Source organism: Hermetia illucens, chromosome 1, assembly GCF_905115235.1.
Source record: "Hermetia illucens chromosome 1, iHerIll2.2.curated.20191125, whole genome shotgun sequence".
Classification (NCBI taxonomy): Eukaryota; Metazoa; Arthropoda; class Insecta; order Diptera; family Stratiomyidae; genus Hermetia; species Hermetia illucens.
The window spans coordinates 61,914,223-61,937,647 of NC_051849.1; the positions used below are offsets into that span (position 1 = coordinate 61,914,223).

Here is a 23,425-nt window from a genome sequence, read left to right on the forward strand (position 1 = left end):
AACCGATAACTCGGATTCGAACCAAGGACAATATATCAAGAAGCTCAAGAGGCGCTCAACCCACTCAACCACCACGACATCAGATCGGAAGCTGATAGGAATAACAAATTTCAGTAACCCTTAGAGGAGATAAAATTTTGCATTTGTTCTGTTATAAATCGAATGTGAAGTGAACCCTCCTTTTCACGTCCCATTAGTAGTCGTCCATTCTTACTTCGCAAATATATGATACAAGTGAATTTAGATGTGCCGAAACATATTCCTAAATCATCAGCATCAGCTTTTCAGCGTTTTTTGTGAAGTACTTTCGTTATCATCATCAACGGTGCAACAATCGGTATCCACTCTAGGCCTGCTTTAATCAGACATCCAGACATCCCGATATTGCGCCGAGGTCCACCAATTCGATATCCCTAGAAGCTGTCTGTCGTCCTGACATACGACATCACTCCATGTACAGTAATAGCTTTGACCCTATGGTGAGATTGCGGTACAGTTTTTGTAAGCTGAAATAGGCTCTGTTAGCTGCCAACAACCGTCGCGGATTTCATCGTTATAGCTTGTATCGGTTGTGATTTTCGACCCTAGATAGGAGAAATTATCAACGGTCTTAAAGTTGTAGACTCCTATCTTTATCGTTTTCGTTTGACTAGTGGGATTTGATAGTATAGGTTGTTTGGTTTTTGGTGCTGATGTCGCCATCATATATTTCGTCTTGCCTTCATTAATGTGCAGCCCAAGATCTCGCGCCGCTTGGCAATTTGTACGTTTCGAAGTACCTTCGGAGGTGACAAATATGTCCTGACAGATGAAAAGGAGGAGCATGGACTACTTACTTTATTCTGGATAGCTGTGCTGCCCCTAGAATATTAAGCTCCTAGAAAGCGTAATTTATCTGCATCATTCGCAAATAAATAAATAATATTAACTCACATTTTCCAGTACAGGAGGTGAAAATTAATTTTTAAAAAATTCAGAGTCCAAATTTTCCATACGGTTTCAGCATTCACTATCCCATTTATATGTACATGTACCTGTTCATAATTTATCATTGCATGCTCCGCACATTCGATTTCAATGAAACTTGAAAACGCTCATTCATCTCATACTTTTCCAACTTACCAAACTTGATCAGCTTGAATTGATACCTTGCCCATATTGGCAGTTACTAGTTTCTATTTCAAATTGATTCATTTCAACCAGAATTCTTGATGCCAATCCAGACATAAGTGCAAGACGTGCGTCCATGCATCAGTGACACAGCAAGTTCAATAACCGACTGCTGAGCTTTCCGACCGTTACAATGCACCTTGCATAGGTTATTAAATTGCATCAATTGATTTGTGCATAGAAACGATCAGTTGATAGTGATCTTGACAGCCTGGCTTCAAGGCTATTACAGACGACGTAATAGACTCTCGAAAATTGGACATGTATCGTGATCAAGCAGAAGATATTTGAAAATGGTAAATTAAAATTAAAAGTATTCCTCTCACTTTATGCTTATATTGTGGATGCATTACCTCGTAATGACTGAATTGTGGAAAACTTGCGTGATGCATACATACATTCATTCTTTTTGAACATATTTCTTCTTCTTAAAGCTTATCTTCTCATCTTTATTGATTTAGAGTTAAATATTTGAATAATATAGAATCGTTTGCTATAGAAAGGTGATCATTGTTCTAAATTGTGATTTTTGAATATGTTACAAATATTTAATTAAAAAAAAAAATAGGCAAGTAGCTCCAGGAGTCACCAAAGTAGTAAGTAGTGTCCTTTGTTTTATGAATCTGTAAAATTTGCATGTAAACGAGACACCCAGTCCATACTGCACACCTGAGCGACTCCACTTACGCAGAGCGAATATCACTTTTACTTTTATCCGATGAAATGGCGGAGGTGTTCAGGTAAACTTATCCAATGCAAACGAATATTTATTAAGCAGAGGAGAAAAAGCTTAAAACGCAATTTTTCTCTTTGTCCTCCATTCAGGCATGCTTGAATAATCAACTTGCGTAAAGAATCTTCTTTTGTCGCTTCCAGTGGCCCCTCTAAACATTTCCATTAAAAATTTATCTTCACACCTCACATCAGCCTTCCGCTACTTTTTTCGGTGCATAAGTTATTCAACACTATAAATCGTTAAATTGCTTCGTCCATTATTTTCCATAAAAAGATGTTCAATGCGTAACATTCGTAAAAATTTTTACGTAACCAAAATTTCCTATGTAAATGAATGCAAAATAATTTTCACTTTTGTGCAGCGTAAGTGTTAAATATTTAGAGAAAGTCTTTCTCTTTATACACTTCGCTTTTGGAAGTAAATAAAGCTTTATATTTATTTACTCGACTGTAATACTGTTGCATGTTGGGCTGCCAGTCGTTGATAGTTGTTAGCTACGTTGTTTATGTTTTGCTGCATGGTTGAAGTAATTGCAAGATTGTTGGAGGCTTGTAACAACTCGCAGAATTTGAATAGTTGAAATACAAGTTAAACTTTCAGTTTTCATTATAATTTCTGTTGTTAACATTTAAATGGATGCCTTGTGGGAGGATTTGTTGAGGATTTTTCCACTGGAGATGACGAGCAGTCTGCGGATTTTGGCTTTTTCTTTTCAATCAAATTCAAATGATTCCCAAAAGGTTATAATTGAATAATAGCGTGATGGAAGAGCACTCCGCAATTGCAGTTTTGAGTATAGGGATGTTATGCAAAAGATTGGGTGTAATTCAATTCGTCGCTATTGCCGTTTTTGCAAGCGAAAGTCAGCTTTTTCCTGATTCAATGAATCATATTTGATGTTACGTATGATGGGACATTTGGTTACTGATTACTCAATATTTTGATGTACTTAATACTTCGGTTTCGTGATTTGCTTGTCTATGACCATATTTATTGAAAAACTGCCTTCTATTTCATTAGCGATGTATTTGGGCAATTAGTTGCCTGTCGTGAATATAAAGTTAATTAAAATCAGATAGTGGAGCGACAACGTGGACAATTGTGCCTAAATGTCCATTAGCACGTAGACAACCCTGCCCCACATTCTTTTGACAATAAGTAGACTTTTGGTTTAATGGAGAGTACTTACATAAGATTAATATTACATATGTAATAATTTTGTTCGGTGGAACTGCGAGGCTTTCCTGCTGATTTTATCGCGGCTTTAGGAAGTAACACTCCAAAAGAATGAGGTATGCATTTTAACGCTACTTAGTGAAAAAAAACTGTCAGGAAGCTCCTCTAGGTTTGCATAAGAATAACACTTCATGAACTGTGGGACGTATGTTGAAGTTCTAATATATTCTACGGGTAGCACATAGCAAAAGAGCTTGAAATAGGCGTCGCGATGTACAATTACATACGATATTTCCACCTTCACCGGTGGTGGACGATGGTTGGTTATGAGGAAATCCACCGAGAACCTCCGGCAACATCGAACATAATGAACATAAAAATTTCGTCAAGAGCAGCACGATATGGTGTAATATTTTGGGACGTTCTTACACTGGTCTTATCTCCTGCATATTGCTAGCAGTTCGGTGAGATGAGGGCGAGGTTCTTGGTTTCTAAATATTACCTCCCTATCAGGACACAGAGATTTTTATTACCTGCCTCAACTCAATGGTCAAAAAGCTAAATCCAAAATTTCAATTGCAAAGGAGCTAAACTAACAAACCGCCTAATAAGTGAAGGGACACAATCACAAAGGAAACCTAATGCGTGCGGAAAGAATTAGCTCTGGGTCAATTCCGGCATCTATGCGACAAGTGGCCTCGCCTTCCTTTCCTCTTCATGGGCGCCAGTTGACATGGTGCTCACCCCAACCTAAACGTGCATCCCTGCCGGAGCAACCCTATTTACTTAAGAGGACTGACGCCTTCCTAGGGGGCGTTAGTCACACGCATTTTTCTCGGAAACTGTTGCAGCGGTTGACACCAAATTTAGTGGGAAGGTGGGAACTGTAAACGCTCACAGTGAGTTACATCCTTTACGTCCCCATACATGCAAAAGGAGGGTGTAAAGTTTTTTTTTCACCAAATATAATCATGCGGGGTATCAAATGTATGGTCTCAATTAGTACTTTCCGAAGCCGGTCTTAGTTTTGGCATTTTTTGTATCATTATTATTGTATAGGAGGATTAAATATAATATTCCCCCGTTGTTTATAAATTGGAATTACTATAACCGAGAATAATAATAATAATCGTTGGCACAACAATCCATATTGGATCAGGGCCTTGAAATGTGTTAGAGCACTTCATTCAAGACCGTAACGGTACACTACAGAACACTGTAGGAGGCAATGTGGCCAGCATTACGCTCGCCCGAGATTATTACCCTGATTTAACCCAGGTACTGATTCACAGCTGAGTCACAGATTTGAACCGCAACCTTCCGTACGACAGCCTTGCTCTCTAACCACTCAGCTATCCGGATAGTACCGAGAATATCACACGAATATCGCGCGTATTGTATGACCTACTATGAACCTGAAGCCGATCGTGACAATTATTTCTTTTTTCTTTTATACTAAGTTTAAGGATAGGATAATAGTAATATTTAAAGTTCTTCGAAAAGGAATTTGATGGATTGATAGCAGTCAATTCAAATATGGGCGGCAAAAAAAAAGCGCTTTCCATGGTAGGTATTCGGATCAGCATTACCTTGGTCAAATTCGGCATCATTGCGTCGAATCTCGGAATTCAAGATGGTGGCGCAGAGAATCATACTTCAGCACAGATTTCCGTATTTGTTGCAGCTGCTTTCGACGGAAGGCTGCTTTCCGTGAAAGTGGACCCGGAGCGGGGAATTTCTTTCGCCGCGATTTCGCAGAAGTTTTGCGAGCGTCGAAATGGGTTTTGGGTTCAGGACGCCGTCTACTATTCGACGCTGAAATGTTCGTAGGTCCGATTAGCATTTGACACGGTGGCGATCGGAATTATGATTGATAAGAAAGTGTATGTTCCGTTGCTGGCCTCAACGGTGACAAACAAAAACCTGGAGGAAACCATTCGGAATTGAACTCACCCAACTCATTAGCAACGATTAGGAATCCAACCTCTCCGTAACGTCCTTCACGTTCTGTTGATAATCACTTTGACGTAATCTTCTATTTACATTACTGAATACGTCGATGATTGCAATTATTTAGATAGTGTACCTTTATATAATTGCTCCTCACAAATCCTCTTTAGCGATAATAAATTCGCACTTTCCTCCTTTCTTGAGCTTACCAACGAAAAATTCCGCGTAATTATGACTCATGTGTGGATATTCTATTGTTTTCATAAGGATCGCAAGAATGATATCACGAAGGCTTGCTGCTATCTGGCAATCGATTCAATAGGAATACGTTGGCTCATGCAGAAACGTTCAATAAATTATTTAACTGGAAAAGTCGCACTAGTTATTTTTACACACTCAAAACAATTATTTTGGGGAATTTTTGATTTCTTGGTTTTTCGCTTCAACTTGAAGCCCAGCACACTAGACGGTGAAGCAATGTTTTGAAGTCTCTAGACAGTGGACTAAGTGACACTTTTGGAGCAGAGAATACAAGAGCTTCTTGCACAGTTCACAGTCACGCGACGTTAAGAAATTTCGATGGGGTTGAAGATGCTCTACCGGTTGTGTGAGTGGTGTACGAACTTCTTCTAGTACAAAAAGAGACGACTTGCAATTTCGTGGAAGGCAGAGGCAATTCACCAGAAGCTACCTCACATCTTCCCTGTGTCACACTTGCTACTAGGTGTTATCTTACCCCGTTGTATATTCCATCACACGTCATGGGTGTCAATTAAGTTCATTTCGAAGACCATCTAATAAGTTCTGGCCTAAGGCAGCAGGTGCGAAGCTAAATTTTAGGTTCAAGGATATGTGATTGTCATGCGTTAGTGACTTGATGACGGACTAGAGCAAGGAGAAATATACTTTCTTCCTCGATTTCTGGTTCACGGACCCCCTCGTTCTGCGCTAGAACTCAAATTTGCAAAAGTTGACAGCTTATATCGGTACATGATGAGTACATGATCAGCACATGGTTGTACGCAAGGTTTTGATAAATCGCCTTTTATACAGTATGTGTATTGCTACTATAGTGCAGCCACAAATGAGATGGTCAAACGTTTTTCACGCTGAACCATCCGTTCTGCACTGGTCATTCCCCACTCGCTTTTTCATTGATAACTTTTCATAAGTTCGGGTGAGAAACACTCCATACTGAATGAGACACATAAATCCCTCCGCCTCAGCAAAAAGATCTCCAGCACAAAACTTTCAATTCGATAAATCGTGGTCAGACGCAATTCCACTCAGCGGATTGAAAGATCGATCCTTCAAGTTAAGTGGAGACAGCCCACAATCTGCCTTTCAAACAACCTTATGCAAAGGACTCGCCTACTCTTTGTTGTGAAAGTAAGCGCGTAGAAAATCGACTTAGCGATGATGTTGTGCCGCAACGTTAATCAGGCTCCTGTCTCCCAATCATCGCATGGCAGGTTTGAATGATGCATTCGGAATTTGAACATAGTCGGCCGTGCCCACCGTTGGACCTTTTTCAGATCGGTCCTCGTTGCGGTAATACTATATTTCCAGTACATAAGCCAGTGAAGGGATTCAGTATCACACGTCGCAGGAGTTCGGGCAGTAAAGCATCCTTTAGATTTGATTATTTTTTTTCTTATTTTCTTTTTATTTTTCTTGGATTATACCAATGAAACGTACATAAGTTTTTGATTTGAGGACTCCTTCCTCCCCTCCTCCTTTTTAACTAGCGAAGCTGACATTAATAATAAAGGGGGATCCTTTATTTTAATGATATGAGGATACCAAGGCTGGGTGGAAACCCTAAACACCGCGTTCAGGTTTAGTTCGCGTGCTATCCTCCGTCAGGTTTGATATCTGTTTTGTTTTGCTATTTTTGAGAATCCGATGCGATCCACCCATCGGTTTAATAACATGTGAAATTTTAAAAGCAGCACGTGAGGGATCGAAATAGTTAATTGCCCCCCCCCCCCCTTGGTGTAATTTTATCCTGACTTCTAAAGAGGCAAGAAACGTGTCTAAGGAACATTTTGGTGGAGCCTCAGTATTTCTGGGCGGCTCTCCCATTTCGGTTGACTCCGGCCATTCAGGATGGTCGTTTGGTTGGACACTCTCGAATCCGGTAGCAAATAACGCACGGAATATGGTTACAATACATAATTAACTCCCTGATGACATGACCACACCGCTAAAAGAAAGCGGTTGCACAGCTCACTACAAAAATCTTTAATATAAATGGGGCGCTCGGGACCGCACAGACAGACAGCATACACAGAATATTGAACACTTCTCTTATATCAGTACAAGAGAGGTACATTGGACATTGACCGGCGGGCAGCAATGGACAGATGAAGAAGAAGAATGAACACTTACAGCATTTTTTAACGGAAAAATCTACTCATCCACAGCCTGCGCCGCAGCAGTTGAGGAGCAGATTAAACGATTGAAGTTGAGGAGATAAGACGACATCACACATGAGTTCTGGAAAGTGAAGATATCATGATGAGCGGCGTAACAACCGGTACTCGGTCTAGGCCTGCCTTAATGAGAAACTCCGGACATATCGGTTTTGTTCCGAGGTCTTCCAATTCGATGTTCCTAAAAGCTGTCGGCCTCCTGACCTATGCCATTGCTCCATCTGAGGCACAGTCTGCTACGTCTTCTTTTTCTACCATAGATATTCTCTTTACAGACTTCCCAGGCTGGATCATCCTCACTCATATGGATTAGGTGAACCGTCCATCGCAACCTTTTAAGCTGGATTTTATCCACAACCAGAGGTCGTGGTATCGCGTATAGATTTCGTTGTGATAGAGGCTGCGGAATTGTCCATTCTTATGTGGGGGCCGAAAATTCTTGGAAGGATTCTTCTCTCTAACGCGGCCAAGAGTTCGCAATTTTTCTTGCTGCTGTTATCGGTTGTGATTTTCGACCCTAGGTAGGAGAAATTTTCAACCGTATATGTAAACATTCTTCAAATGTACAATTGGGGGAAAGTAGAACACCATCTCATAGACAATATGTAGAAAGGAGAAGCAGTTGCGGGTTCTTGTCAAATGCATTCGCGACATCGTGCACCGAGAAGACTAAATACAAAAGGAGCAAATCAAATGTCTAGGGAGCACAGAATGTCATTGCGTATTCATAGAATAGGGACGAGATAGGTGACTGGCCCGTGGCAATTGTGGTTCATGTATTGATTTGTTGTGTATGCGTCGATGGTGCCTAGACGGTTTTCTTGTTTGTGTTTCCCCATTCCGTGTAACCAGCCATAAAGAGCTGTGCAATGCCACCTGTGGCCGAATACGAATGCGCGGATTTTTGCTCGGGCATTTACTGTAGAAGGTCGAACATGCGGAATCACTTTTTCCCATCACACAATTTCGAACAGCGTCTTTTGTGTTTAGTCTACGTGCGAAAAGATATCTGGATAATCTGGAATACGTCAGAGGACCAGCAATTGGCAGAGGAATTCGTGCGCTGGGTTAAATTGCTCTGTCGTGATTCAAAAACTAAATTAGAAGTACGCCAGGTATATCAAAACCACCGTAGCACTCTTTTTCGACTCCTCTTGTCTTGTCTTGTCATCGATACTGCTGAACGGAATATCGAACGTCTAGCCTCCTTAGATTGTTCTATGCAGATGTTGTATTCCTAGCACCTCTTAACAAAGCTGATCTTGAGCTACTTTTACGAAAATGGAATGTTCACCTGATGCAGCACGGTTTGCGATTCGATTTAATAAAACGTAATTTTTTATCACCCATGCCAATAAAACCAGCATTAGTAATGTTAAGGACAGCCACGTCCGATAACTGAGTAAAGTAAGTAACTCGGAGCGACGTTATCTGCCAACAGTAAACTGCGTTATGAAATCTCTTCACCAATCAGCATAACTTGGATGAAGTCGTGTTACGTAACTTATGCTCTTGTGGTCGATGTTTTAACGAACGCATCAAATCCAAAATTTACTCTCGTGTCACCGTTGTCCTCCTCTATACTTCTCACTATTGCCCGATCAATATGAATCACATCTTTCGTGGAAAAATTGGGAGAAATGAGTCTTTGATGGGATGGTCATGTAATTCTCACTGACGGAAACTCACTAGCTGGCTTGAACATAGGCGTCGATGCCAAACGAAGTTGATGACCTCTTGTTTTCACCCGGACCCCAGACCGGGGGAGAAGGCGAGAAAGGAGAAGATGAGCCAAGCGGATACAGTTCAACATTAGATTATAGGTGAAAGAGAAGAAGAAAACGATATATTGCTCCCAAATAATAAGGTTTTAGCTTATTAGGAGAAAATAATATATAAAACACATCGTCAAGTTTAATAATAAAAAAGTTTAGTTATAATAATGAAAATTAAAATTCCAATTATTATGTCAACTGCATATGAATATTTATTAATAATAATAATCGTCGGTGCAACAATCCATGTGGATCAGGGCCTTGACGTGAGTTCAAGTTCAAGACCGGAACGGTACAGTACAGGATAGCCTGTACTGGCAATGTGGTCAGCATTGCTCTCGCCCGAAATGATTACCCTGATTTGACTCACGTGCTCAATCACCCCTGAGTCGACTGGTATGCGACGTCAAATCAGGACACAAATACCAATGTCACCAGTGATATTTGAACCGCGACCTTCCGTACGTTAGCCTTGTGCTCTAACCACTCAGCGATACGGACGCTTTAAGGTTGGTTTTTTCAGTATTGAATAAGTTCCACAAATTACTTCAATCGAGAAAGTGCAAGATTACAATGAATCTGGGAGGACAGGACATTATAAGACAGCAGGTTGGAAGTATGAGGAATTGCAAGGTTACAATCTGAAACTGTAAGAAATGTCTAGAATACTTATAAACTGAACATTTGTTAGTCTGGCTCAGGGCAATTTCACACCTCGGGCCCGTTACTAACAGAGGTGTCCTCTAAAATAACATGAGAATATAGAGTTTATGAACACGTAACTCATTAGGCATTGACTTACGGTGTCAAACCTTGGGTGTAAGGTGTGGTTGAAAGCACCCATATTTAAATAACTCGTCTGTAATGTTATCGGTTCTAATAGAATTATGGTTCTAAGTTTAATGAATTGCTTGAAGCGTTTCTTCCATTCTTGGTGGTGTCAGCATTTGTGCCTCATATTCAGTTAGAGGATCGACCGGAAGTCAAATTTCCCTCTTTGTCTCAAGATGATTGTTCGAAGTGTATAAGGCCTCATCTTGCTGACTTGCTGGTAAAACCCCCGAGCTTAGTGTCCGGATGGCTCAAGTGGTTCAAGCCTCACTGGTGGCACATTGCCTCCTACAGGGTACTGTAGGATACCGTTACCGTCTTGAATGAAGTGCTCTAACGCATTTCAAGGTACCGATCCAATATGGATTGTTGCGCCAACGATTATTATTATTAGCGCGATTGTTCCCTACTTGGTTGATTTTGATACGACGCCTAGAGAGGGTTTCCAGAGTTCTCTCAATTACTTCGCAGTTTCCTTCGTCGGGCGTGAACGTTAAAGAGGCTTATGTTTCGAAACTTACCCCGTCGGCGTAGAGAACACCGCCGTTTGATCACATTTTAAAAGCCGATAATAGTGGGTTTCATTAGTAGATATCCACTAGAATATACAGTTTAGTGACTCTTCTACAGAAAACTAATCCATACCCAGTGCATCGGTTGTTTGACTAAGATAGGTCCAGCTTTTAGCAATTTTTCATTCGAAAAGTCTGAGATGAACCGCCATGATGCACTGACATAGAAAACTAATGATCTTATTCTTTAATTTAGAAGGCAACTTCTCCTTTAAATGTATGTTTGGAGCCCTCTATAAGCCTGCATAAAACATAATATAGGTAATGTACTGGCGTGAATCCCGGTACAGTTAAGAAAACTGCAGTCGGTCCGGAACATTTTCAGTAGGAAGTTGTCTCTCTAAAACAAGAGAGAAACTCCAAACGGAGAAAACAATACATTAGAACATTGCCAGGAATAACTTGCCTACCCAGGTCCAAATAAAAAGTTTCTGCATGTAATCAGGAACCAAAAAATCTTTCGTAGTGCACAAGTCCCGGTGTCTAATTTGTCCTCGCATTGCTTTTAAGGATCTTTCTTTGAACTGTCCGCTATTGTATTGTAACATATTTTTTTTTTGGTTCTTTTTTGTCGAAATATGTAATCACTCTTTAGGACTTATTATGACTTATCTTAACGGAGAGAGTTTTGGTCACAGATGGCGCCTGATTTCATAAGTACCAATGATAGTAAAATCGAATTTTCAATTTCTAGATCGTGCGAATTTCTTGATGCCTATGGTGGTTTGCTACTGACACAGTAATAGGTGCAAATTCGATATCTCTTAAAAGGCTTCTATTAACTGAAGAAATCTCACTCACTTTGAACTAAAACCTGATATTGTACGAGCTCATACTATACCTTTTCCGTAGCGCTTCTGAAACTTTCCCCTGGTATATCGTAAACCGATATTGCTGCATTTATGCATGTTTGAAATGGACCATATCACCCGTACTGGAGATGTTGAGGCTTATGACTAGTAGGCGGAAAGACAGTAAAATTACTACATCCGCTCTAGCAAAATTAATTGTTGGAATGTGCAAACGCGACTCGGGGTTATCCAATAGTAAGAGTATTTTCGTTTTTACAGATTTTGCAATTTCTCTTGTATCAGTTTGAACCCAATTGCTTTGCCTACACATCTAAGTAGACCGGCACGTCGAAAATTATTTTCGATATTGTTACATGGAAATATGAAAATTGACCTCGAATCAAGTTTATTTTTAGCAGTTTTGAATTTATGAACCTCGAATGGTGGAGGTAATATTTGAAGAGAATTTGCGGATTGGCACATTGAAATTCGGAAAATATGCTGAATTTATAGTGTCAAACACTCTGATCAAATGGCTAGAATTTCTTTGAATAAAATTATTGAAATAATATCTTTGAATGAAGTGGCTAACATTGTTTCCAGGTATACTAAGAATAAGCTAGGAAACCTTATAACGGCGCAATGGTTTGCTTGGTAGATCACCAGCCTCTCAATCATGCTGCCCGGGGTTTGAAACTTGGTGGTTATGGACGTTTGTGTTTGACTTTGCCCTTTTTTCCGAGCTGCGAGTTTATGACGTGCACAAGTGGGAATACCGGAAGCTCGCGCTTCGGGTATAAAGGTTTTGTGTTCATCTTATCTAAGAAATTTTGACGCACATTTTTCTATCCGCATATATAGCTACAAATCCAACATACTCCTTCATATTTTTCCTACGAGACATACGTACATATTACAGCCGTAGATATTATGCTCACCCTAAACAAACAAACTACATATTTCCGAATACTGCACATATATGTACATGTACGAATATAAATTAATCGTACCCATATTTCCGATTTACTTCTTATATCTATCTGAATTAGGCACTACCCGCAAAGTCCATTAACACGCATGTGTTATATACCTACATACACACATATCTCGTTGGAATAATTGATATTCATAATGACTAAAAAACTAAAACAAAATAATCCTTTTCCACCCAATTCATACGAACTTACTTCGTTGTGGTATTGACGAATTGATATGTGATGATGACGTCATGCAGGTTGTAGAGTGCACGAAATTCACAAAAAATTGTAAAGTTTCACCCCCTATAACTTTGTTAATAATAATTGGATTTTCTTCAAACTTAACCGAATTGTGCACCATGTTCTTCATTACACTTATGCTGAATCTTGTGCTTCTGGGATGAACATAAGGGGGGTGCCGGGTAAATTTCTAAAATGTGGAAATATACTATTATTAACTTTATTGGTGTAGATATCGGAACTGGATATATTTTGACGCCTAGATTTCGTGGAGATGCACCACTGTGATTTTTTTTCAGATTTTTCGGTTGGATAGGTTCTGAGAACGAGACCTGTTACACTTTTTGGAGCTCATATTTTCACCCAACGTCAAATATTGAATCAGTTTCGAAAAGTACTAATTGAGACCTTTCATTTGATACCCCACATGGCTACATTCTGTGAAAAAAAATTTGCACCTTCCATTTACATGTATGGGGAGCCCCCCCTTAAATTTAACACAAGATGGCATCACCTACTGCATGTAAAGGAAACATCAGATTACACACTCTCACCAATTTTCGTGACAATTTAGCTGTTTCCTAATAAATCGGGTTTGACACACAGAAAGATAGACAGACAGCCAGACACCGTCTCGATTCTAATAAGATTTTGTTTGACACAAAAGCTTAAAAAATACCAAAATTTACAAAAAAAAAGTTTAATAAGTCACCAAAAATTTAGCTTTCAATATTTTTTGATAATCCTACCTTGCGGTCTGTGGTTAAGTCTGGGCCTTAAAATGCCGTTTCTTTAAAAGGATTACAGCGCCCTCTAGCGAGGCAGCAGAAAAACAGCTCTTTTTGGAGATGGGTGTATAAGGTGCTCCGTATTTCAATACTGAACTATGCTTTCCGACTGGAAAAATTATGACGCATGCTCAAGATATTAATAAATATATGGTAAAAATTCGTAAACGGCTTTCACATGAGATGACCACATTAAACGACTTTATGGACTTGGTTCTCATTGAAAACTCTAAACTCAATTGGTCTTGACTTTGCAAAGAAGATGAGTGAATGTTCTTGAAGCAGCTCATTACGTTCGAAAAGGTACGGAGCCAAGAATTTCAACCTCAATAAGATATTTACCATGATTACTACAAGACATTCATGGAAAAAATTCAGGAAAAATATAATCCCCGCTACATCAGAACTGCAGAATTGGCCTTATAAACCTTACTAATAAGTTGCTAATAAGACCATCTTGTCTCACAGCCTATCCAACCTTATATTAGATTGACCTTGATTCTGTCACTCCGTCATTCTGATGCTAACTATTAGATAACTTCTTATACAGAGTACCGCAGCCAAAGTTCGATCTCAAAATGACTAAACGGATTCGATCGATGAGACTACTATACACTGACCATGGTAGCATGTTGGGGTATGATTCAAGCCTAAGCGTAACAAAGTCATTCTGAAAGACGCCAAGCCTCCGATAATATTTCATACATAGTGATGACATCCAACAGGTTGGCGAGACCGTGCCGACACGCGCTAAAGATTTTGAGGGGTCACAAGAGCACACAGGAATGAGCAAGTTGACAAGTTGGCTAGGTGGGCCTCCATTTTTGATAGCTATTTCGTGGACGTAGTTTGAGCCTCGCTTGCGATTGTGAACTATGGAATCTACTCGCGTCACTTGACAGCCATTGATTCCAAATACTGAAGGCTCTGCACCTCAAGGAAAATCGGTCCTTCCAGAAAGCGAAAATACGACTTTTGCTTCATTTATTTAAATCCAGTAGGGAACTCCCGCACATTGTCGATTGTCAAATGCAGAAACATTGACCGAGTTTATCCTCGTTCCAGACTATTAGTTAAAAAAATCAAACAAAAGTAATATCCGACAATTCAGTCTTCCTCGTTTGCAATCCGAGAACAAAGTGGAAATGAAACATTGAGGACAAAATGGCAAAGCTTACGTCGACTGCGTTTGTGTTCCATCGAGGTTTCATCTCACCCATCGCTTCAACCCGACAAAAAAAAAATAAATATTAAATTTTTCAAACAATTGATCGAAGATTTTGCCGTTTCATACACTTTTCACAGATAGGAAAAACATTCCTCAGAATCTCATACGTGAAAGCTTTTTAGCGTATTATCTCGAAAGCCCATAGATAAAGAGACTTCCAGAAGACAATCACCCAAGGCAAACGCAATAAAGGACAAGCTCTCAAGGTATACTTCCAAGAACGTCGGATGGGAAAATGAGGTTTAATAACATGTAATGATAAGATTTGAAATAGGAGATCAGGTCGATCATCCTGAGTGGCCGATAACGACCTAGAGGGCAGAGCTATCCCATAAATCTAAACAAATTGGCTAAATTGACCGTGTAGGTCCGCCCACAAAGATTGAAGCTCTATCAAAGTGCTCGGTCGACACGTTCTTACACGCCTCTGTGCTAGTCAGGCTCGGGAATGTGGGGGGTCCTTTGAGCGCTTTGATCCCTCACGCTTCATTACTAAAAACCAACGTGTCTTTTCCGATGCGTGGGTCCGCACCGGATTTTAAATTCGACTTTACAACGAATTTCGCGACGGCCTATCGATGGACAAACAGAACGCGAGCTAACGTTGGAAATTAAAAGAGGAAAGAAAAAAAGAAAGAAGAAAAAAAAAACGACCGCGCACGTGGAGCCGTAAGTCTCCGGACCCGAGTGCCGCGATCAAGGAAGGGAAGATCTACGACGGATCACCGTCTCAATTGCTGTCTCTTCCGCCTCAGATCTTGTATGAGGCGCGGCCTCTGAGGTTCCCACCCTTCCTCGACATCCTCCGGCCAGTTATTCATTTTGAGGTTGTCCCTTAATAGAAATTCCGCGGGAGTAAGGAGGAACGAAAGGGAGGAAGTCCTCAAACTACGATAGGATTAGTCAATCACCATTGTTCGTTATTCAAGCATTCATTAATTATTACAAAAATTATTACACAAAAAAAATGAAAATAAAAATAAACAAAATGTAAAATTTAAAGAAAAAATGAAAATAAAAATAAACAAAATGTAAAATTTAAAGAAAAAATGAAAATAAAAATAAACAAAATGTAAAGTTTAAAGAAAAAAAAAGAAGATAGAAAAGAAAATAAACAAACAATGACTTACCCAGATGTCACTCCGAGCTCGGATTCTGGTACTTATTTCCTTTTTACAATTCAATAATATTAATAATAAAAAAAAATATATAGTCCTTAGAAAAAAACTAACATTAATTCACTTTCTCTCTATAATTTCGTACTTCACGTTTTATGTGTTTGTTTTGTTTATACATAGCGTGGGAATTCCGACACTTTATTTCTGCAGCTAAATATTAACTTCATTCATTTGATATTTCAATTATCTGTCTTTTCAATTGTTTTTCTCCTTTTTGCTTTAAATCACTGTGCATTTATCATTTGTTAACGATTGAACGATTTGTCAACGATTTGAACTTATTCTTGGAATCTTCGTTTAAAATACACTTGAGTTAGGGTTTAGCACGATGTGGTGTTAGTTTTCTTGGTCGAATTCTTTTATTTTGCTCGCGAAAATCTTCACACCTTCGGATTAATGATTTCTTTTTTGTTCTAGAAGACTTTCTCTCCTCTTCCTTTATTTCTCCTTCTATAAAAATTGAATTCTCTTCCTCTTCCTCGATTCCAAACAACAACAGCTCCTTCTTTCCTCCTGTCCTACAACAAAGACCCAGCACCCCTCTCCGCGTTCTTTGTTCGTGCACCGCTTCTATTCCCGCTACATAGCCTTTCTCACTCGCTAGGCAATGTTGCGGCAACATGCGCCTGCGGATGCGGCAAATCATTCGCCTCTTGTCAAGATCAATTCGCTCGAATGCATTCAATAATGTGCAATCTGCAGCGAACATTAAGGCAATTGGACACTATTAAATGCATTGTTTCAGCAAATTAATTAAGAAAGAGCCGAATGAGATTCCGCTCCTGTCACGCAACCGCGGTCACTACAAACACTTGTCTCGGAAAAATAGCCTGTAATCAAAGTTCGACGAAACAAAGGGCGCCATTTGTAATGATATATAGGATTGAGCCGTGCAAGCGCTCCTCGATGGGACACTTCACTGCAACTTCAGTATTTGCGGACAGACATTTATGATCAATTTCGTCAACTTTTTAGGTTTTTGGGACATCTTTGCCCTCCAGATCTACTTCAGCCAACTGAGAAGCTCGTGTCAATCCATTATACCATTACAACCTCTCAAATTTTGGACAAGGTTCGTGGATGAATTTGTAATCATAAAGCAGAATATAAGATTAACGGAAAACTCCACACAGTATGTAGGAATTTTTATTGAAGCCGAAAAAAAAAAAGAATTGCTATTCCTATATATCAAACTGATAGTCAAGACTTTTGTGTCATTGGTGATGACGAGATATCAAGGCAAAAGATTTTAATAGGATATCTACAGGAAGGCAACAAGCACACAGCGAACCATTCCATATAGATTCAATCACGACTTTAACCACAAAATGACGGGGTACAACGGGGGAAACGCAGGATCATCACAGTGAAGATAAAAAGAAGCAAACTAACTCTTAGAAAAGCAAAAAGTTGTATTCAGAGAGACGTTATTAAAAAGCAAGGTCAAAATCGATGATCACAGTTCCTCATGCTACTGAAAAACAGAACCAGATTTCAAATGGGTAACAGTAAAATCTATGAAATATATTCCAGAAATAAAATATATGTGTATAAATCGGGAATCCAATTAATTAAGACCATTACAAAGAAAACAAAAAAAAGCAGATTTTGGAAAATATCTGCCGAGATTGTGGCAAGAGATATGTGGGAGAAACGAAAGGACTGGTCCATATAAGAGTTTCAAAACTCAACATCGAAGTAGTATACGTAAAAGGGTCTAACAACGAAGTCAAGCTACCATAGGAATATGTAAAAGGATTATCAAATTAGTAAACATCCCAATCAAATTTACCTAGTCTTACTTTGTTCTTACGATGCGAAAATGTTTAATGGTTAATAGTTCTGCTGAATAAGCTACAAACTTGTCACAAAAGGGAAAATATTTCCAATAACTTTAGATTTTGCTATTCAGTTGCTTAACCGCAATGTGGTCCTTAAACAATAAAATAATGTAGCAGCCAACACTACATTAAGGTCACAGGATCATAGAAACCGTGCGAAACCGTGAAATTGCGTTGAGCTTTTTCGAGCTAAAGACAATCACAGTTTTGGTCAGGGGACCAGATTACGGAGTAATACTCAATGATGCCTTGAACGGGGGTTGGACAGAGTCAAAATGAGACGAACTACGCATTATAAAGCCTGACAGGGCGGGTATAGACATCCAGACAATGTCGACATGATAGAGGGTAGCCACGAGGAGAGTAGGAAAATAGAGTGGGAGTGGATTTGAAGGAGTAGCACATCGAATGGTGTTCATTTATGAAGCATAAATTCGATTGACCGGACACACAGTCTACATGACAGTGATGAGAGAGGGAAGGTCGTTGGCGAAGAATTTAAATAATAGTGAACCCAGAATGGTACGATGTGCTGCATCAGTAGACTGGGAATCGGAATAAGATATTTAATTATCAAAAGAAATGTTGGGCTAGGCAAGATTGAACAAAAATTTGTTCAACGAAGTTAAATGAACTGGAGAAAACCGAGGATATAATGTGTATTTCTTGTCGAGAGTTTAGAAATAGGACGTTAATTCTCTTCAGTATAAGTAATAAGAGCCTCTTTCGACAGGCTAGGAAAGTAACAGCTTTGGTTCTTTTTGTTAAAAGGAACTATAAGGAAGAAAAATGGCGTCAAGGCAACTAATGGAGTACCCAACTAAGAAAAGGGTAAGGAGTGGTATTGCAGAAGATCCGGGGAGCATGTACTAAGTGGCTGATAGAAAAAGAAGGAGAAGAGAAATTATACCCGGAGAAGAAAAGTAATAAGTCACACGATAATTGAGGCGACCCAGCGGGAAGCCTGCACGCTTGGCGAAGGTAGAAGAGAACTGGGCGGCGTTGTGGATGTGGGACTAGACAAGTTTGAAGCTTCCGCATGCCAATGCGGCCTTGGAAATGACTGATTGGACTTACCTATTAACAATTTTATTGGAGTGCAAAAAGCTTTGAAGTGAGCGAAATCAGTGTGGCTTCCGTAAGGCTTACATATATTTTTTCCATGCTGTTAGCTTCAGGCCGCCATACCTCTGCTTTGGTAATAGCCTGACCGAAGTGGCTACAAGGTGGTACCCTATATAAGTTCGAAAACACGACATGTTTGTGAATTAAAAGCAGGACAAAACGCCGCGTGGCCTTCAGCCGCAAGTCGGCCGAAGCTAAACTAGATATTATTTGATTTCATACACTTGTTGTGTTTTTGAATTTATATAAGGGAGAAAATACCATATTGTAGTTACTTCGGTCACGCTGCTCAGCGTCTAATGAGTTGTCTCTGCTTGGACCGAACCGCAAGTCACACAATTTTGCAACTTAGGTGCTTGACCAAAACTGGTGTTAAAGTGGATGGCGGACTTAGGACCCCCCAATTTTCTAAACAAATTCTAAAATTAGTTACTCTGAAATCTCAGGGGTCGGAATATCTAACAAATAATCTTTCTTAATTAATGTTAGTAATTATTATTTATATACATTGCCTATCATAATAATTCCACAATGACATTTAGAATTAATAAAGCCATTTTCTCCTTTACAGACAAAGTGTAACTCTTCACGGAATTTCGTCTCCCAAGCTCAGTTGGCTGTGATAAAAGGTAAAATGATGTTATTCATATTTCATTTCATAAACATAATCACTGAGACTACTAACATTGCCGCTTATGCATAATGACCTTCCCACTATTCGCACAAACTAAAGTCTACCAGGATTTGTGTTCCACATAAAGCTGTAATTGCACAGTACGAGAGAATTCCCCAAGCCAATCATCGGAAGATACAAAATTTCGCTTACCTGTTTTCAAAGCATCACCGGGCTATCAGCGTCACTTTATGCAATGCTTCAGCGGAACAGGGTTACATAACATTTTGGCATATTGCGAAAGGATGTGACCGCTCGATAATTAGCCTGACAAGTGGAACATCCTTGGTGGACTTTGTTGTATGGAGTAGTCGGAATGGAATTATGAACCATGAGTCATGGGAAATGTTGTTATATCCATCCACGGTCAGATTGCCTAATTGCATCCGCGAGCAAAATTGTTCATAAGATGAGCATCACACTTGAATAATTTATGTTTACTACGTTAGATACACGTGAAAGGTCGCTGGGAAACATCTAATATACAGAGTGTTTGGCTTTGAAAACTTGACGCTATCGATGTTTTGTGAAAGTTTTGAAATATTGGTGAATAAGTCGTTGCTCTAATTTTCATGATGTTATAATTCAATCATTGCCTTAATGGTGACCTTTACTATTTTTACTACTCTAGTAATGTGGGTTAATAGACGTGGAAGTCTTTGATAGCAGACTGAGAAATAGATTTAAATTATGTGCTGGTTCTGAAACCAGTGATGCATAATTTTGCAACTTTGTCTCCAGTTAACAATTACAATTGAGGATTACGTTTTAATTACCTATTGCCATTAGAAAATTTCAAAAACAGGAAATCAACAATGAGAAAATAGGTAGAGACTATACATTTGGAAGTACTAATTTATATCATCCAGAAACACTATACATGTACGTGCATATGGCTCTGGTCCTAGTTGAAAGGGAGATTTGTTCCAGGAATTGATGTCTCGGCTATCATTATGATTATGATTACTCAAGGGAGAATCGATTCATAAACTAAACACTTTACAAGCGAATGCGGTGCGAAGTGTCTCTCGACTATCCACTTCATCATCATCATCAACGGCGAAGCAAACGGTATCCGGTCTAGGCCTCCCTTAATAAGGAACTCTAGACATCCCGGTTTTGCGCCAACGTCCAACAATTCGGTATCCCTGTCTGGCGTCCTGACCTACGTCATCATTCCATCTTAGGCAGGGTCTGCCTCGTCTTCTTTTTTTACCATATAGACTTTCCAGGATGGATCATCCTCATGACCCGCCCACCGTAACCTATTGAGCCGGATTTTATCTACAACCTGACGGTCATGGTATCGCTCATAGAATTCGTCGTTATGTAGGCTACGGAATCGTCCATCCTCATGTGGGGGGCCAAAAATTCTTCGGAGGATTCTTCTATCGAACGCGGCCAAGAGTTCGCAATTCTTTTTGCTAAGAACCCAAGTCTCCGAGGAATACATGAGCACTGACAAGGTCATTGTCTTGTACAGTAAGCGAAGCGAAACAGTTTTTGTAAGCTGAAATAAGCTCTGTTGGCTGACAACAACCGTGCGCGGATTTCATCATCGTAGCTGTTATCGGTTGTGATTTTCGAGCCTAGATAGGAGTTGTATTCTCCTATCCTTATTCTTACCGTTTGACTCAGTTTGATGTCCTTGATTGGTGGGTTTTGACGTTGCCACCATATACTTTGTTTTGCCTTCATTGATGTGCAGCCCAAGATCTCGCACCGCCTGCTCGATCTAGATGAAGGCAGTTTATACGTCTCGGGTGGTTCTTCCCATGATGTCGATATCGTCAGCATAGGCCAATAGTTGGGTGAACTTAACGAGGATCGTACCTCTTGCATTTACCTCAGCATCACGGATCACTTTCTCGAGGGCCAGGTTAAAGAGGACGCATGATGGGGCATCCCCTTGTCGTAGACCGTTGTTGATCTGACCTCACACAGTGGTCAGGATCAGCCTAGATAGTCTGATCAGTTTCGTCGGGATACCGAATTCTCTCATGGCTGTGTAGAGTTTTACCCTGGCTATGTTTCATAGGCGGCTTTTAAGTCGATGAAAAGATGGTGCAACTAATGTCCATATTCCAACAGTTTTTCCATCGTTTGCCGCAGAGAGAAAATCTGATCTTTTTCTGATTTGCCTGGAGTGAAGCCTCTTTGGTATGGTATGGACCAATGATGTTCTGGGCGTATGGGGCTATTCGGCCTAGCAAGATAGCGCAGAATATCTTATAGATGGTACTCAGTAACGTGATACCTTTATAATTGCTGCACTGTGTGATATCTCCCTTTTTATGTGTGGGACAGATAATGCCTCTTTGCCAGCCATCAGGCATTGATTCGCTGTCCCATACCTTGAGCGCAAGTTAATGAACTAGTCGATGTAATTGGTCACCTCCATATTTAACCAATTCGGGTGTAATTCCATCGGCTCCTGGCGACTTATGATTTTTAAGCCTATGAATTGACTGTTTCTCCTATACTTGGTAGTGGTAGTATTTGTCCGTCGTCTTCAGTTGGCGGGACCATTTGGTAAGTACTAATTCTAAGCTCCTGTGGTCATATTTTGATCACCCGTAGTGTAGCAGGGAACCACCATAGGCTACCTCTTCACGTATAGGTGGGGCACTCCACCATTTGGCAAACAATATCAAAACTGAGACCCATTTGAGTAAGTGTTGATCGGGACATGACATTTCATAGTTTCTGTGTGTTCTACCAAATTTAATTTCAATCCATACATATATCTCCTTTCCGGAAAAATAAATGTGTGCAAACAGACAGATAGGAAACTTTTCTTATTGAGGTTTCGTTTTATGTGAAAAACTGCTCGATCCTGTGACCAAAATGGGGGAGAAGTAAGACGAATACCTTGATGTACCTTTTCAATTTCAATTGAAATCGGGGAACTTTTTACCCTACCTTGGTGTTATCATCTTTTTTACTGCTCAGATTACCTTTGACCGAAATTATACAGTTTCTTCCTGCTAAAATTCTAAATCATTTTTCTGTGTAGTTTCGCTTATATTTAAGTTTTTGTATATTAATCCTGTTGCGGATAACGTAGGTGATCGACTGGCGAGTGATGTTTTGGTGTATTAATGTCGACGAGCAGAAGAGTCAAGAACTTCGTGCGCATTTCTAAACTAATTAATCGTACACGCTTATGCAAAGCAGCATTTAGGTAGGGGCAGGCCCAAACATTCATTATTCCTTATTTCTCTTTCTCCTCACTCTAACCTCGCAATTAGAAAAACTTGGGGCGATCTTTTGATAACTTCCACGGATCCTCGATTCTTTGCAGATACCATGGCGGAGAAAAGTGTTTGGTAGTGTCAAATCACCTTCTCCACTTCATAATTCCCATTCTCTTCAGGATACGAATGACTGAATGAATATAACGAATGCCCATGATATTCGCGGGTCGCGAAAAATGCTCGAGTGCCAGTGATATCAAAATTAAGCTCTGCACAAGTAAACCAATTCAATTGTGAAGGACGTTTTTTAGATTTACTGAACTTGTTAATCGTCTTTTTTGGTAACTGACTTCCCGAGAAGTACTTCTCTTCCACATTTCTATTATTTTATATTATGGCAACGCAAAATGCTGAGCGCAATGGCTGACCTGTTCACCACCATTTCCATTTTCTGATTACTGGTGTTTGATTCTTACGTCGACATCACGATTACACGTCGACGTGGCTATAAATCTCCGTTGACATTCTTTTGCCGAGGTCTTGAATCGATACTATGATAATAAAATTTGAAGAAAAGTGTAAGACTACTAACTAAAAACATTAGAAAACTCTCCTGGAACCATTTAACTCATTATTTTGGATTAGCCTCCCGCTCTCCCGGCTTGCGGAGCCTTAAAGTCAGGGAATTCCTTTGACCATGGGGATTGAAGAGGACGGGAGTTATTAGTTCAAGAAACCCCTT

At 39.8% G+C, this 23,425-nt stretch overlaps 1 protein-coding gene across 3 annotated transcripts in view; it reads left to right on the plus strand.

Annotated features, from left to right (window-relative positions):
- Positions 1–23,425, plus strand: part of LOC119646134 — a 106,951-nt gene that overhangs the window by 9,868 nt on the left and 73,658 nt on the right. For all 3 annotated transcript variants that reach the window (XM_038046485.1, XM_038046484.1, XM_038046486.1), the window contains exon 2: positions 19,385–19,442. The gene's annotated coding sequence lies outside the window, so the exon portion shown is untranslated. The remainder of the gene's footprint in view (positions 1–19,384; positions 19,443–23,425) is intronic.